The sequence below is a fragment of the Triticum aestivum genome, chromosome 6D, assembly GCF_018294505.1.
Source record: "Triticum aestivum cultivar Chinese Spring chromosome 6D, IWGSC CS RefSeq v2.1, whole genome shotgun sequence".
In the NCBI taxonomy this organism is placed as follows: Eukaryota; Viridiplantae; Streptophyta; class Magnoliopsida; order Poales; family Poaceae; genus Triticum; species Triticum aestivum.
In genome coordinates this window covers 99,124,851-99,135,201 of record NC_057811.1, presented here as the reverse complement: position 1 = coordinate 99,135,201, position 10,351 = coordinate 99,124,851, and the positions used below count along the sequence as shown (strand labels likewise).

Here is a 10,351-nt window from a genome sequence, read left to right as displayed (position 1 = left end):
CATTTATCTGGATGTCATCAAGGCCAAGCAAAATACCCATGTGGAGGTGAAGTGGATCAACATGCATCACATGCGCAAAGAGGCGCACCGGGAATACTTTGGTGAGGCTTTGGACCTCGTGGAGCAATTTGGCATTGAGCATATCATCTCATTCCACAAAGACTATGATCCTGAGATCCTTGCCCAGTTCTTTGCCTCCGTGCATTTTCATCCCAATGAGGAAAGGACCATGACTTGGATGACCAATGGCCGACAGCTGACTGCTACCTAGAAGGAATTCATGACCCTGCTTGGGGTTCCGGATGAGGGGCTCACCACTCCCCAAGGTGTTCGCCCTCATGCCAATTTCGAGTCTGCCAACAAGAACAAGCTCATGCCCTACCTTGTGGAGAAGAAGCTCTCCAATGGCAAGTCAACTTGGGTACTCAACTCCTTTCTTGACATCATGCACCGGATCTTCCGCAACACTCTCTTCCCATGCATTGGGGACAAGGACAAGGTGCATGCCTATCTGGTGGATATGATGCTCTTGTGTGAAGATGCTCGCAACTCTCAGACACAACCACTTGATGTCTCACATATCATGTGGACTGAACTTCGATTTGCGGTCTACAACCGCATGGTCCCCATCTATGGACCTTATCTGTTTCAGTTGATCTCGGCTACTTGGGAGCGGGTCTACCCTCAGGATGAGTTTGAGGCCCCTGGTTGGATCCGGCATGAGCCCATCAACCTCCGTATCAAGTCTCAGTGGGCCAACACTACCTCTCGTGCTGATACTGCGGCTGCCATGGACATGGATGCAGATGAGGAGGAGGAGGAGGTAGTAGACGAGGACAGCTCTGAGGGTTACATCCCTCCCACCTCTGAGCCTTCTTGGGCTAAGCGACTAAAGAACAAGATGAAGATGCTATTCTGTATGCAAGCCAAGGGGCAGTACCAGACCCATGTGGCTTCCAAGGAGATTCGCCGCCGCGACAAGCGGATTTTTAGGACTTTTGGCGAGAACATATCTAGCGGGTCAGAGGTGAACATCACCCCAGAGGCAGAATGGCTGCACAAGCAGGGCTACCGGTGGACCGAGTCTAAGGAGGAGTCCGTCCCAGCTGCAGAGTCCGACGAGGAGCGTGCCAGTGACTACTTCGCTTGAGCCACCACTATTGCTGTAGGTGTCCTCTTTGCCTTTTTGGCGTCTCGATGCCAAAGGGGGAGAGAGTGTAGGATTTGCTGCGAGTTATGTCGTGTTTGGGTCAGTTGAACTTCGTTTATTTCGTTTGCTTTGGTTTGCTTTGGTTTGTGCTCGTGAGACCTTCTATCATATGGTGTAAGACATATGCACTCTATCGTACCGTAGTAAGCTTATTCTATCGTGTGCTTATTACATTATGCTCCTGTCTATCTTGCTTAGCTTTAGCCTTATTGCAAGATTTGCCATGTCTATAAAATATAGGGGAGTGTTGATCCTAGTATGTGTGCCGTGCAGTCCAAAGCACTCATCGAGATAGCACACATCTAGGGGGAGCCCGTCTATATTTTAGAGACTTGGGGTTTGCCCTTGCTCTTTGCGTTATACCCTCGTGCAAATCCCGTGTTGTCATCAATCCACCAAAAAGGGGGAGATTGTAAGGGCATTTTTATCCCTTAGTTGGTTTTGGTGATTGATGACAATGCTTTTGCGGACTAATCATGTGCATCAAATATTTCAGATATATTGACTAGGCACAAGATGATTGGGCTCCCCTCAAAGGCTATAGAAGACGACGTTTCTCTTCAGTTCTTTTCGGTGGTATTGAGTCGTAGGGAAGCCGTACTATTAAGGGGGGTCCGCTTTGGAAAGGTTGGGTGGATTCATCACGTACACATCGTCCCTTGCACCTCCTTTCCTCTTGCCTTTGGAGCATCCTAAGTTTTCCTTGTCTATGCAATTATAGCTCTTGTCTGCCGAACTAGGAAGTGCGGTAGTACTGCTCGTCAGAGCGGTAGTACCGCAGGACCTTGCGGTAGTACCGCCCGCTAGTGCGGTAGTACCGCAAGGCCCCACGGTAGTACCGCTTCTGGTAAGCGGTAGTACCGTGGTCCCTGCTTAGTTCCGCAACTACGCGACTATAAGGGGCGGATGTAATTTTTTACATCCGCACCTCGCGCGGTAGTACCGCGGCTGGCTTACGGTACTACCGCGTCGGGTTTTTGCATCGACTCCAACTCTGCGGAAGTAGCCACGAATGTAATTTTTTATATCCGTGCCTTCCCATCCCTGGACAGCCCCTGCCTTGCGGTAGTACCGCAAGGGGGAGCGGTAGTACCGCGCCTGCAGTACTACCGCCCTCTGCCGTAGTGTTGTGTGGCTGTTCTGGTCTCTGCTGCATGGGAGGTAGTACCGCGGGGCTCTGCGGTAGTACCGCGTACCCCTGCGGTAGTACCGCGCCTCAGGGGCGGTAGTACCGCGTGCCCCCGCGGTAGTACCGCGTCTCAGGTGCGGTAGTACCGCTCTGCGCAGGCTGAGTTGGTGGATAACGGTTGGATTTGTTCTCCCACTATATAAGGGGTGTCTTCCTCCTCTAGTTGACCACCTCTTCCACCTCCAAGCTCCATTGTTGCTCTAAGCTCCATTTTCGCCCGATCTCCTTCCCTAGCCAATCAAACTTATTAATTCTCTAGGGATTGGTTGAGGAGGCCCCGATCTACACTTCCACCAAGAGATATTTGAATCCCCCCACTAATCCCTTGTGGATCTTGTTACTCTTGGGTGTTGAGCACCCTAGACGGTTGAGGTCACCGTGGAGCCATAGTCCATTGTGGTGAAGCTTCGTGGTGTCGTTGGGAGCCTCCAATTAAGTTGTGGAGATTGCCCCAACCTTGTTTGTAAAGGTTCGGTCACCGCCTTCAAGGGCACCAATAGTGGAATCACGGCATCTCGCATTGTGTGAGGGCGTGAGGAGAATACGGTGGCCCTAGTGGCTTCTTGGGGAGCATTGTGCCTCAACACCGCTCCAGCGGAGACGTACTTCCTCTCAAAGGGAAGGAACTTCGGTAACACATCCTCGTCTTCACCAGCTCCACTCTTGGTTATCTCGTGCCTTTACTTGTGCAAGTTTATTTGTGCCTTATCTCTTGCTTGCGTGTATGCTTATTGTTGTTGCATCATATAGGTTGCTCACCTAGTTGCATATCTAGACAACCTACTTTGATGCAAAGTTTAAATTGGTAAAGAAAATCTAAAAATTGTTAGTTGCCTATTCCCCCCCCCCCTCTAGTCAACTATATCGATCCTTTCAACCGGGAAGAAGCTCAACCTCGAAGAGAAGAAGACGAAACTCGAACAGAAAAGGGATGAGCTCGCGGCCGCTTCGGAGGATACAAAGATGTTGACTATGAGGATGGATGAGTTGGATGACGATACGAAGACGATCGTGCACGCCATCCATGTCAAGATGTTGAAGCGCTTGGCGGACGAGATGGAGGCGGTCAAGAAGGAGGCGACCAAGAAGGAGCCGAATGGTGGGGAGGAGGCGGCGGCAGTGTGATCGAGAAGGCTCGGATAGCCGGTTAGCAGGGCAAAAATTCCCCTTTTTCTACATGGACTTTTGTGAACATGCGCATGCAAAAACTATGAATATCCGTCCCTTTTTGATTGTGACCGGGTGCTATGTAAGCCACAATTTAACTTGCTCTTATATTGATATGTATTTGAAATGAAATTGATCGGACCTGACGGGACATTTAGGAAATATCATTGGATGGTCGGCTCTTACATTTCAGGGGATGGCGTGAGATGCCCTAACATAGGATTCACATCAGATCATTTATTTATTTTCCCTTCATAATTAAAGAAACCTGCCCTTACTCCATATGTGATACATCAAGTGGAAGCAGAGAGCAAGCCCTTGACAAATTCCCGGGGCCGGCACACAAGAGCCAACGGTGTGGTCATTGGCATGCTTAGACCGGCACCTTCGGCCATGTCAATGACACTGTTAGGAATAAACTTTAGACATGACATGTAAGGCCTTGTACAATGGGAGGAGCTTAGAAGAGATGCTTAAAGAAATAAATCAGGGTTTTTTTAAGCACCGGTGCTTATTTGTACAGGATAGACGCTTAACTAAGCGTCTCTCCTATAGAAATAGGCATCGGTGCTTCAGATAAACCCGGTTTATTTTTCTAAGCACCTTCCTAAGCATCTTTCATTGTACAAGGCCTAACTGATCTTGTGCCTAGCATTAGGCCACCTAAAACAGATTAACAAAGATGGGTTTGTGAGATTTCTTACAAGTACTGAGGGAAACCTCCTGCATCCTGCCTGCTTGGTGCAGCCCTTATGTGACCCGTGAGAATTGTTGGGGAAGATGGGCAGCAGCAGGTCACGTAGATGGCAGCTGGAAGCCGCCGGCACAACCCTGCGGTGGCCGGCGGTGGAGACGGTCTTCTGATCCCTTTAGCCCCTTTTTTAGGATCGGTAGTTGAGGTTTTTCTGGGTGCCTTACCTGTACGTTATCGTCATCCCGTCCAGGGAACGAGTACCTCCTTCTTATACGTGGGGTGCTAGGGAACAGGGACCGAAACTAACACGTTGGTGCACCTCCGATCATGGTGCGTATGTGGGATTGACTCCCCCTTATCTCTCAGTTAGTTACAAGCCGGGATCAACATTCCAACAGGCACGACCTTCCCCGGCATCCCACTCGAAGCACTGGACGAGCGCCGCGAGTGCCAAGCCAAGAAGGCGCATCGCCAGCCCTTCCGCGGGGCACCGCCTCCGGCCAAGCCCGAACGGCATCATGGGCGCGGGCTTAGCCGTGTCCAAGAACCTCTCCGGCATGAACTCTGTCGGGGAGTCCCAGAGGTCGGCGTCCCGGTTGATTGCCCACGAGTTCACGAGGATCATGGTGCCGCGCCGGACCCTGAAGCCGCCCACCGTGCAGTCCTCCATGGCCTCGTGCGCCGGGATGAGCGGGCCGACGGGGCACAACCGGAGGCTCTCCTTCACGACGCGTTGCAGGTAGGGGAGGCTAGCCATGTCGGACTCCTGGACGAGCCGTCCCGTGCCGACGTTGGCGTCTATCTCGTCCCTCGCCCTCTGCAGCGCCTCCGGGTGCGTCAGGAGCAGCGCCATCGTCCACTCTATGGTCAGCGCCGTCGTGTCTGTCCCGGTGCTGAACAGTACCTGGATTGGTTGGTTGGAAATTAAGTTGAAGCAATATTCATGTTGGATGAAGCAATTGCGGTGCTACTACTCACCAAGACGATGCCTTTGAGGACGTTGTCAGTGTAGTACTCGGGATCGGCTTCTTGTAGCGCCAAGAGCTCGTCGATGACGCTGGTCGTGTTGTGCCCACCACCGGCCTTGCTGCGCCTTCGTCTGTGGTCGTCGACGAGGCCTCCGACGAACGCATCACGCCTCGCATGCGCCGCGTCGATGCCGTGTAGGCGGTCGACCCACCGCAGTGCCGGGAAGAAGTCCCCAACGCTGGGCGCGCCGAACACCTTAAATGACTCCTCGACGAACTCCTGGAACCTGCCCAAGTCGCCGGAGTGCCCGTGCGCGGTCACCGCGCGCAGCATCACGTTCAGCACCAGCTCAAAGAGCCTAGGACGGAGGGTGACCGCCGCGCCGCCGCCGCCTGCTGCCTCCGCTGCGTCCTGGAGCAGATTGTTCACGAGGGACGTGACCTCGGCACGGCGGTCGGCCGTGCGTTCATCGAGGCGGGGCGCCGAGAAGAGCTTGCCGGCGAGGAACCGACGCAGGACACCCGAGTGGGCGCTGTGGGAGGCCCAGGTGAGCGCCGTGTAGTTGTAGCCGAGGTGCTTCCCCACGAGCAGCCGCGGCCGTCCCGCCAGGGCGGCGTCGTGCGCCGTGAAGCACTCCTCGGCGGCGGCATGCGTCGACACGATGAGCGCCGGGCGCGACCCCAGCCTCAGCGATACGAGCGGCCTCAAGGCCCCGCCGTGCGCCGAGGCGGTCAGCGTGGCCAGCGAGCGGTGCAGCGGCTTCTTGATCAGGTGGAGGTGGCCCAGCAGCGGGAGCGACGGTGGGACTCGGTGCGGTTCCACCATCACCCGACGACCGACGCGATCGAACGAAAGTCGCGACGACACCGGCGAGCAGGTCGAGAAGGAGCAGGAGAACGCCGCCGCTGTCCATGCCGGTGGCCGCGTCCATGGCTAGCATTGGCATTGCCCTGAAAATCCTCGATCGGCACGCGCTTGCTATATAGTGCTAGTACCACGCACGTTGCTTCATAACGATTCTTCAAGAAATCGTCAGCTCAAATGCGAACAAAACTAGAACTTCAAAAGTCCAATGAACCAAAACAATAAGATAAACTAGCAAATGACTAAATAAATCAGGCAGCCAATCCACTCGGTACCAGGAGTACATTTTGTATGGAAAGAGCCACTATTGGTGTGTTGCTTACAGTAATTCGTGAGACTCGCGCTCTAGTCCTTCTAAACCTCAAGCATGACCAAAGACTTACGTCTCACGTCATGAGCGATACCGTCTGCCTACGCCAGGCAATCTATATCCCTAGCGACTTAGCGACTGGATAACTGTTTTGTTAATCAACTATGGGGTGTCTTATTCGCGCTAGTTTGTCATACTGTTTTTCCGCTGAAGCCCACCATTGCCGTAATAGAAACGGTAAATTTCCTGTCATCGTCGTTTCACTCCCACTCGTGGTTTTTAAATATGTTTACCAGAGGACCAATATGTGATTGGTTGGTTAGGAGGATGGTTGTACTCCCAGCTCACCAGGAACCAGACCACAGGTTTGAAACTTGTGTGTCTCATAAAGGCAGAGTGTTCTTTCGACGTTTCCGTCAATAGCGAGGTGTCTGTGGTGTCTTCGTCAACCTCAAGACCCACCGGCTCGGTCTCCCGAAGGTGCTCATAGGGTTAGGGGTACGTGAGAGCGTTTATGAACATGAGTATATGTGCATGTATGTGAATATATGTGTTTATACTGTGTTTCTCAAGAAAATATGTTTATTGAAATATAAAATTACACTAGCAATTTTATATTTTTGTTCCATTATGTTGTTGTTGTCAATTTTAGAGAAACTTACACAATAAGAACTATGTTGTTTATTTATGTTTATTTTGCTTCAGTAAGAGATTGAAAATAGCTGGTTGTTGTGTTTTTTAAGAAACTGTTGGAGACTATAAGAACTATGTGATTTGTTTATTTACTGTTTCATTAAGAGAATGAAAATAGTTAGTTGTTGTGATTTTAAAAGAAACTGTTGGACACTATAAGACATATGTATTTATGGATGTGTGAATAAAAGATGAGCACCCAATCGAATCTTAGCAACTTAGGGATTGATTCCCATTGTCTAGATGATCTTGATATTATAGTCCTTGCCGGAATGCCAATGGAATATGAGCATAGGTGCTTAATGCTTTTCTGATCATTTGCCGCATTGTTTCCAATGGATTTTTATTATGGGGACTTGTATGTAAAACTGGGAGTCAAGCTTTTGCTTTTACCAAATGTTTGTCTAGATTGCTATTTTGCTGCCTTTGGGTTTGTTATTTGTCAAAATGTTTGGTGGATAACACATTTTCGGAACTAATTTTCTAGTTCTTTGACTAGCGGATAAGATCTTTTAGAAGAAGGACATAGTAGATGAGACATTAATTGTGATCCACTAGATCAACTCAAAACGAAACTATTGTAACTTCACATTGTTTATCTCAACATTCATCTGCCTATTGGGTGAAGAGATTACGGAAGATCAAATTAGTATGTTCAAGCAACAATGACCCCAAGCATTTTGATGAGCCACATTGTCCACCAACCACAATAGGTGGGAACATACAATCATTGAACACATTGTAACCAGGCTCACAACCTTTTCAAGACCGACTATCAAACGTTTGTATCGTTGTTACAATTTCACATAAGAAGACCAAAAGCACAAAAGAAGGAAATGAGAGAAGAACTTGGAAAACAAATTTGACACCTCTATCCCCGCCACCACTCACGGATCAGGAAAAAATGCACAGAAAATACAAAAGGCCGACACACACAAAAAATACAAAAGATCAGGATCAATAACCCGCGGTATCATACAACCAGTGGCGGAGCTACGGTAGAAAACAAGGGCGGGCCGGTACAAAGGAAGACCCATAATTTTAAAGCTCATGACTGAGTTTACTCTCAAATCTTCACTGTAATTGCTATGAGCTGGGCGGGCTACGGCCGATTTTATCAACACGTAGCTCCGCCAGTGCATACAACCACATTCTTCCTGCGTGAGCTCCATTGGTCATGATGGCCGCACAATAACATTCATAGAGGGTGTTTGGTTGGGCCATGTCCTACAAAAAAGTGCAGGCCATCGGTTATCTGCTGAGAGAAGTTGTTGTGCAGGGAACCTGTTTCTGAGCATTGTAGCCATTTGGTAAACTTGTTGTCTGAGGTGCGATCAGAGGTTGTTTATTTGTTGATTTAATGATAACAACCCAAACTAGTGGCTATTTCACCGAATATTTTATATTGTATGCACGTATCAACATAGTATCTGTGTGTGACATATACCTAATTTAAAATGCGATGACTAGATTAACAAATTACCAAACATAACATTAGTGGTTCATACATCTTCATGTCGCATATCTATACCAAGATACCACTTTCTCATACATTTTCTAAGGAAGATAGCTACCCTTCTTTTGCGCTGATCAAAGAGTTAGCGATGCTTAGCAGTAACGGTGTTCATGTTGACCGATAATCAAAGAGGAGCCAAGCTAGATATGGATAGGGGCTAAGCTTGGAGGACAATTGCATTCATGCCTAGTATAGAAAGGTCTCTGTGTCGCAAAGTGTGTCACACAAACCCTAGCTTTGTCGGGTACCTTCCCTTGACATGCATCATCAGCGATGGATCCATGGCCGAGGTCGTCAACGAGGATGATAATGATGGCGAGACAATGGAGGCAAAGTTTATGCAGCCTCGTCTATCTGTCGAGCTCCCCGTCATCGCCTAGGGCACAAGCTCTCTAGCCTTCGTCCCGAGCTCTCTACTCGTCACCCCGTGCCCAAGGTCGCGTCGTTGCCCCAAGCTTGGTTGGCATCATGCCAAGCTGAGGCATTGTCATTGAGTCCTCCTATTCCACGCGCAACACATGGAATATAAGCGAAAACGCGCATCACTGGACAAGGGTTGGAACAATAGATAGTTTATGCCCATCATTGTGTTTTTATTGGGATTTTGACAATAAATTATTCATTTAACAAATTTGACAAAAGGGTAAAAAAGCACATGAATTTGAAAAAATATTCTTGCAACTAAAAAATCTACATGGATTTTTAAAAATTGTTCAGTAATTTTTAACAAATCTTCATATTTAGTAAATGTTCCATATTTTCAATAAATGTTCATCAATTTCGTAAGCTGTATGTGAATTTTAAAAAATGTTACGAATTTGAACGTAATCATGAATGTTTTAAGAAATATTCAAGAATTTCTCTACAAAAATCATTATTTTAGATAAAGGAAAAAATAACACATAAAATAAAAAACATACAATAATATAAAAAAGGAAGTGATGGAAAAGACAACAAGACAGAAACCTAGAAAAACCTAGTCAGCTGGAAACCCAAGAGAAAAAAAAAAGGAAACTGCTGAAAAACGAAGTGGCTGAAGGAAAAAATCACGATAAAATGACCTAAGTTTTTTTTGAGTTGAGAAAATGACCTAAGTAAGCAGGCCCAAAACCCGAAAGGGTACGTAAATGTTGGGACCTTCTATATGTTGCTCGTTACAGCACGACACACACAAACGACTCTGACTGGGCAGGCCCATTAGCAGCACGTCACTGTAGCGCTATTTTAAATTTATTTCCTAGAGAAAAATGTGATTATCATTTAAATTTCCAATAATTGATCTGCATTAGGGATAAAATATTTAAATGAGATTTTTTTGGTAATTTGAACAGCTTTTAAAAATAAGGTTTTTTGGACTTCTAAACAATTTTTTGGATATGCGCACATTTTTATAAATATCTAGAAAATTTTATAAATTTGTGAGTTTTTAAAAAAGGTAAAATTTCTTATAACATTTTAAAATTTGTAAAAAGCACGAACATTTTTTGAAATATCAGAACAATTTGGAAAATTGAAAAATAAACAAAACGAAAAATGAACTTGCAAAAGAAAAATTTTAAAAATAAAGAAAAAGGAAATAAAAAGAAATAGAAAAAAGAAAAAGAACAAAAAAAAGTGGGTCGGTCCAGCTCCTACACTTGGGTGAGAGCTCTGTGCGAAGCCCAGCTGCCGCCATGTGTCGCACGATGGGCGTACCCCACGGGGACACATTTGTTTTTGCACGCGTTTTCTGAATTTTC

The 10,351-nt window shown here is 47.5% G+C and overlaps 1 pseudogene; it reads right to left on the bottom strand.

The window, feature by feature from the left end:
- Window positions 1-4,206: 4,206 nt before the first annotated feature.
- LOC123141212 (cytochrome P450 81Q32-like) lies at window positions 4,207-6,386 on the bottom strand (annotated as a pseudogene).
- Between the last annotated feature and the right edge of the window lie 3,965 nt (window positions 6,387-10,351).